General features: G+C 48.1%; 1 pseudogene; it reads right to left on the bottom strand.

Moving 5' to 3' along the window:
- Positions 1–1,363: 1,363 nt before the first annotated feature.
- LOC114220479 (INO80 complex subunit D pseudogene) overlaps positions 1,364–6,000 on the bottom strand; it is a 72,090-nt pseudogene continuing 67,453 nt past the window's right edge.

Here is a 6,000-nt window from a genome sequence, read left to right as displayed (position 1 = left end):
ACCTTCTGCTCTCCTCCCAGGAGGGTTCCTGGGAGACATACATAGCTCAGACCAGACCAGCAGGGAGAGTCAATGGACAGCTATTGCCACTCAAGGGCACATCCTCTGTGATAACCTTTTCAGAGGTTTGTAAACCTGACTTCTGATTAGCATGAATGGACTGACTCATTGCAAATTCCATGGATTCATGGTGGGGTAGACAAGATCAATAGTCCAAAATGAAAACACGTAAGATAAAAATGAAAGAAATTCTAATGTGGTTCTACCCTCTATATCTTAAAGGATATTATACATATACCTGAGATAGGCATAGCCCACTTTATGGAGCACTGATCTAGAACATGTTACCCCCCCCCCCTTACAGCACCTGTGCTGACAACGCTGATTTAAAACAGTGCCCGTGAGCCTGAAGTCACAATTATACTTACAACACAGTGGTCTCTAGGGTGGGGGTTGGTAAGCTTTGGCCCTCAGGCCATATTCAGGCCTGCTGCCCATTTTTATAAATAAAGTTTTATTGGGACACAGCCACAACTCACTTGTTTATGTATTGTCCATGGCTGCTTTCATAATCCAATGGCAGACCTGAGTAACTGCCACAGAGAGCATTCTGTCTGCAAAGTCTAAAATACTTATCCGACCTTTTACGAATATGAAATCCAACCCAGGCTCTGGGAGGTCAGTCTTGATTCTTTCCTGTTGGAAATGAAAGGTAAAACTGGTTTGCCATCCCTGCTCTGGATTTAGGCTAGTGTTTGGAGAATAGTTCACTGTGCTAGGGAGGCCAAGTTAGGACTTGCTTTCTTTCCTGGGTATCTAATCTTTGCTAGCTTCGTTAGAAATCTAATCCATCGGCCACAAGGGCGCAGAGAAGCAAGTGTGGATGAAACGGGTCACCTAAAGCCCACGTCCTGCACGGTATGGTCAGCAGCGTCCACTCCCCCGTCAGTGCCTCTGGGACTTGCCTCCAGGTGGATGTGTGCGCTTCTGCGCACCCTTAACACCAACAGCCCCACTAGAGGGCTGCAAAGGCGGTGCACATCACCAAAGGGGCATGGGAATCTGGGTCGAAATGTTTGAATTTCTCAAGAGGATTTTTTTTTTTTTTTAAATTTCAGGTTTGAAGTGGCAGATGGAGCAGGAACTAAAATGGCTTGTTTCTGCTGGTCCCGGCAATTCCCGACTCTAACGACACTCCCTTATCCTTCCTCTTTGGCTTCGGCCCTTGTAAGTAGGAAGGGAAGAAAAGGAGTCCGAGCTGCGAAAGGAGGGGAAGAGAAAGGCGGGCAGAATGAGGGGGGAATTATGTTCTGAAATTCTGCAAGTGTTTAAATACACCGAGGTGGTTGAATTCGAAGCTTAATCAAGTGCCCCCCTCTCCCATCAGGTTCAGGCCAACTGTCACAAACGGTGAGCCAGCAGCCCGAGCCCTTCCTGGACGGCTGAGCGCGGGGTCAGGGAAGAGCCGGCAGTTGGACCCCCGCCCTCGGCTCGCCCGGGCCCGCCCCCCTCGCGCCAGCGTCGAGTGTGCCCCCCACCCCCAGCTGCGCGCAGGGCCGGCAGGGGAGAGGAAAACGGCCGCCACCGGCTCCGGGCCACGAGGACGCGGTCTGGTCCCGTCGAGCGGGCTGCAGCAGGAAGGAGGCAGGCGGCGGCCCTCTCTCGCGGCCCTGTGGCTCCGCTCGCGGGCCTGCTCAGAAGGCCCGGCGCGTGGCGGGCACCCCGAGGCGCCGCCGGCGGCAGCGGCAAGGCGTCCCCCCAGCTTCGCGGGGAAGACGTGAGGAGAGCCGGAGCAGGCCGAGGGAACCCCGGGGGCGCTGCGCTTCCCCAGGGCGCCGCCGGCGTGCGCGCACGTGAGTACCGCGGTCGCGGGCTGGGGGGGACGCCCGGCTCCGGCGAGTTCAAGGCTGCCCACCCGCGCTTTTCTTCGTCTGTCTTCGTTTTTGTTTATCTCTGCACCCCTTTGGTGGGAACTGGTGCTTTCCCGTTCCAGAAGGTTCTGTGGAGCTGTTAATCATGGGGCTTTGGCTTTCTAGCCACAGAGATGGTCCCTGTTGGGAGAGAGAGCTCTTAGATGCCCTGCGTGTGTGTCAAAAAGGCAAAATCCTCATGGCTCTGTGCTGGTGACTATGCGTCAGGGTTGTTGATGCGGCCGGTAACCTCGTGAGACAAGGTGCTGTCTGCCCCGGACAAAGAGCAGGCTTGCTTGCTATAAAAACAGTGGATCCCCCCAAGCTCCGTGTACTTGCACTGAGGTGCGCACACGCTGTGTGTGGGGTATCCTTCTGGGTTACGCTGTCTGGCTGCTCCCACGAGACTCGGGGTGAGGAGGACCCAGGGAAAGACGTCTGATGTTCCTGCCGGGTGCTGTGCTGTAGGGAGTAAAAATCTCTCGTCTCTGACCCATCCCTTCTCTTTGGCAGCTTGCAAGAAACAGCCATGGGCCAACTTACTAGCTTGAAAGTAGGGTAAAATGTAAATACAAACAGGGTGGACATTTGGTTTCCATAAATGGACCCAAACAGGGCTTCTGTAAAGCCCTTTTTAGGGATTGATGTGAATCTCAGAAAATAGTGTGCATTTCCCCAAGTTTGCCAATTGTGTAGACAGTGATCTGGCAGCTATAAATGTAGGGGTTTGATTCATACTTTATAAATGTAGTTGCTGCACCAGTTACCCAGAACCCTTCCCTTTGGGGCTTTGGCCTGGTGTCAATTATAAATGTTAACCTGGATTCAAATACTAATCTGCTGTGCGCTCTCCCTCTCCCAATTTAGCTCTCATCTCCACCTGCTGGTGATGAAAACCACTCCCCTTCTCACTTTTTCCTGTCAGCTGGAGAAGTGTGTTTGGGTGCAAGTGAATTTCTCTCCCTCAGTTCTGAGAGCAAGCTGACCAAAGCATAAAAGTGGATGCCACAGTAGAGCTAACATTTTTGTAGCCTGGGGCCTGGATAGCCTAGGGTATATGTCCCCAGGCACTGAAACTGCTGTGGCATTGAACTTGTGTCTGAATGGCTCAGTACCTGCCTCTGCCAGGACACTTGCTATGCACCCCTTAGAGCCGTGTACCCAAGGCAGGTGAACTCTGTAAGCCCATTGGATGCATTGCCTGGGTAGTGCCACTAGATGGGTCTCTAACTATTTAATTTCCAGCAGTATGGGTTTGGGGTGATGGTTTTTACTTCAGAACTTGGGTCCTAGGCTTTCTCTAATTGAGATTTCAGTACTGTGTGGGAAAACTCCAGGGGTTCATTTGAGATGTCCTGACTCACATTTGTATGTAGAGACAACTATAAAAATCTAGATTTTGTTGGTGAGGGTGTCTTTTAGTAAATTGTTCACCCAGGAGTGGAGTGAGTCCTGTTGCACTTAACTTGCTCAGGAGAGTGTCTTTTTGTACTTTGGCCAAGAGTACCACATGTCCTAATGCTGGGTCTCGTTTGGGGCCACCAGGAAAAGTCCAAGAGAATCACAGAAGTCTCATGCTTCTCCCCTGCCACCTCCCCACCCCCTTCCAATCACTGAATCAACACCAGCAACCACTCACCTTGAGATTCATTGTTAGAGAAAATGAAAACCTCACCTTGCTTCCTGGGTTCTGCTGCTCACAGCTGAATGAAATGCCTTACTGATGAATGAAAAAGTTAAGGGAAAGCTCTAAGTGAAGGGAATCAGGAGAAACTTCTGTCCTGGCTTGAGGTCCAGACCCGTTGTCCTATTCTGTGCCCCTGAGCCAGTCACTCTACCCCCAAGGCTCAATGTCAAGGCAGGACGACTGTGCTCTGAATCCTCCTACCCCACCCCACATTGTGATGTCCTCTTTGTATGTTCTGCCTTGGATTCTAGGCCCTGGGTATAATAAGGACACGAGATTTTTCACCATCCTTCACGGAGTTTACAGGCTGGGGGAATGAGAATTACCTCTCTGGTAGGATGGCCACATTTCCAGAAAGAGCTCATTAGCTTATTTCATGGACGCTAGAGCTCAGGGTCTGATGACAACTCACCACTCCCTTTGCAGCGAGGCCAATGGAAATTCACAGAGGCTTAAACCTACTGTTTCATTTCAAAGGACATCTTCTCTCCAGGCAAACATGGGCGAAAGGAGTCCTCCCTGATAACAATGAGGGATTCAGGCCAGATATTTTATTTTTTCCTGCAGATTGTTTTTTTTATTATGTTAATCACCATACATTACATCATTAGTTTCTGATGTAGTGTTCCATGATTCATTGTTTGTGTATAACACCCATTGCTCATTTCAGTACATGCCCTCTTTAACACCCATCACCAGGCTAACCCATACTCCCACCCCACCCCGGAACCCTCAGTTTGTTTCTGAGTCCATAGTCTCTCAAAGTTCATCTCCCCCTCCGATTTCCCCCCTTCATTTTTCCCTTCCTACTATCTTCTTCTTCTTCTTTTTTTTTTTTAACATATAATGTATTATTTGTTTCAGAGGTACAGGTCTGTGATTCAACAGTCTTACACAATTCACAGTGTTCACTATAACACATACCCTACCCAATGTCTATCACCCAGCCACCCCATCCCTCCTACCCCCACCACTCCAGCAACCCTCAGTTTGTTTCCTGAGATTAAGAATTCCTCATATCAGTGAGATCATATGATACATGTCTTTCTCTGATTGACTTATTTAGCTCAGCATAATACCCTCCAGTTCCATCCCCGTCATTGCAAATGGCAAGATTTCATTCCTTTTGATGGCTGCATAATATTCCCTTGTATATATATACAACATCATCTTTATCCATTCATCTGTCGATGGACATCTTGGCTCTTTCCACAGTTTGCTATTGTGGACATTGCTGCTATAAACATCGGGGTGCACGTACCCCTTCGGATCCCTACATTTGTATCTTTGGGGTAAATACCCAGTAGTGCAATTGCTGGATCGTATGGTAGCTCTATTTTCAACTGTTTGAGGAACCTCCATACTGTTTTCCAGAGTGGCTGCACCAGCTTGCATTCCCACCAACAGTGTAGGAGGGTTCCCCTTTCTCCGCATCCCCGCCAACATCTGTCGTTTCCTGACTTGCTAATTTTAGCCATTCTGACTGGTGTGAAGTGGTATCTTATTGAGGTTTTGATTTGGATTTCCCTGATGCCGAACGATGTTGAACACTTTTTCATGAGTCTGTTGGCCATTTGGATGTCTTCTTTGGAAAAATGTCTGTTCATGTCTTCTGCCCATTTCTTGATTGGATCATTTGTTCTTTGGGTGTTGAGTTTGAGAAGTTCTTTATAGATTTTGGATACTAGCCCTTTATCTGATATGTCATTTGCAAATATCTTTTCCCATTCTGTCGGGTGTCTTTTGGTTTTGTTGACTGTTTCTTTTGCTGTGCAGAAGGTTTTTATCTTTATGGAGTCCCAATAGTTCATTTTTGCCCTTGCTTCCCTTGCCTTTGGCGATGTTTCTAGGGAGAAGTTTGCTGCGGCTGAGGTCGAAGAGGTTGCTGCCTGTGTTTGCCTTTAGGATTTTGATGGACTCCTGTCTCACACTGAGGTCTTTCAACCATTTTGAGTCTATTTTTGTGTGTGGTGTAAGGAAATGGTCCAGTTTCATTCTTCTGCATGTGGCTGTCCAGTTTTCCCAACACCATTTGTTGAAGAGACTTTTTTCCATTGGACATTGTTTCCTGCTTTGTCAAAGACTTGTTGACTATAGAGTTGAGGGTCCATTCTGGGCTCTCTGTTCTGTTCCATTGATCTATGTGTCTGTTTTTGTGCCAGTATCATACTGTCTTGATGATGACAGCTTTGTAATAGAGCTTGAAGTCGGAATTGTGATGCCACCAGCTTTACTTTGCTTTTTCAACATTCCTCTGACTGTTCAGGGTCTTTTCTGGTTCTATACAAATTTTAGGATTATTTGTTCCATTTCTTTGAAAAAAGTGGATGGTTTTTTGATAGGGATTGCATTAAATGTGTAGATTGCTCTAGGTAGCATTGACATCTTCATAATATTTGTTCT

The sequence above is a fragment of the Eumetopias jubatus genome, unplaced genomic scaffold (genome assembly GCF_037043125.1).
Source record: "Eumetopias jubatus isolate StellerSeaLion01/CBP00866 unplaced genomic scaffold, mEumJub1_p1.0 scaffold_14, whole genome shotgun sequence".
NCBI lineage: Eukaryota > Metazoa > Chordata > Mammalia > Carnivora > Otariidae > Eumetopias > Eumetopias jubatus.
Note: the sequence above shows the minus strand (reverse complement) of the source record. Positions and strands in the feature narration are given on the sequence as shown.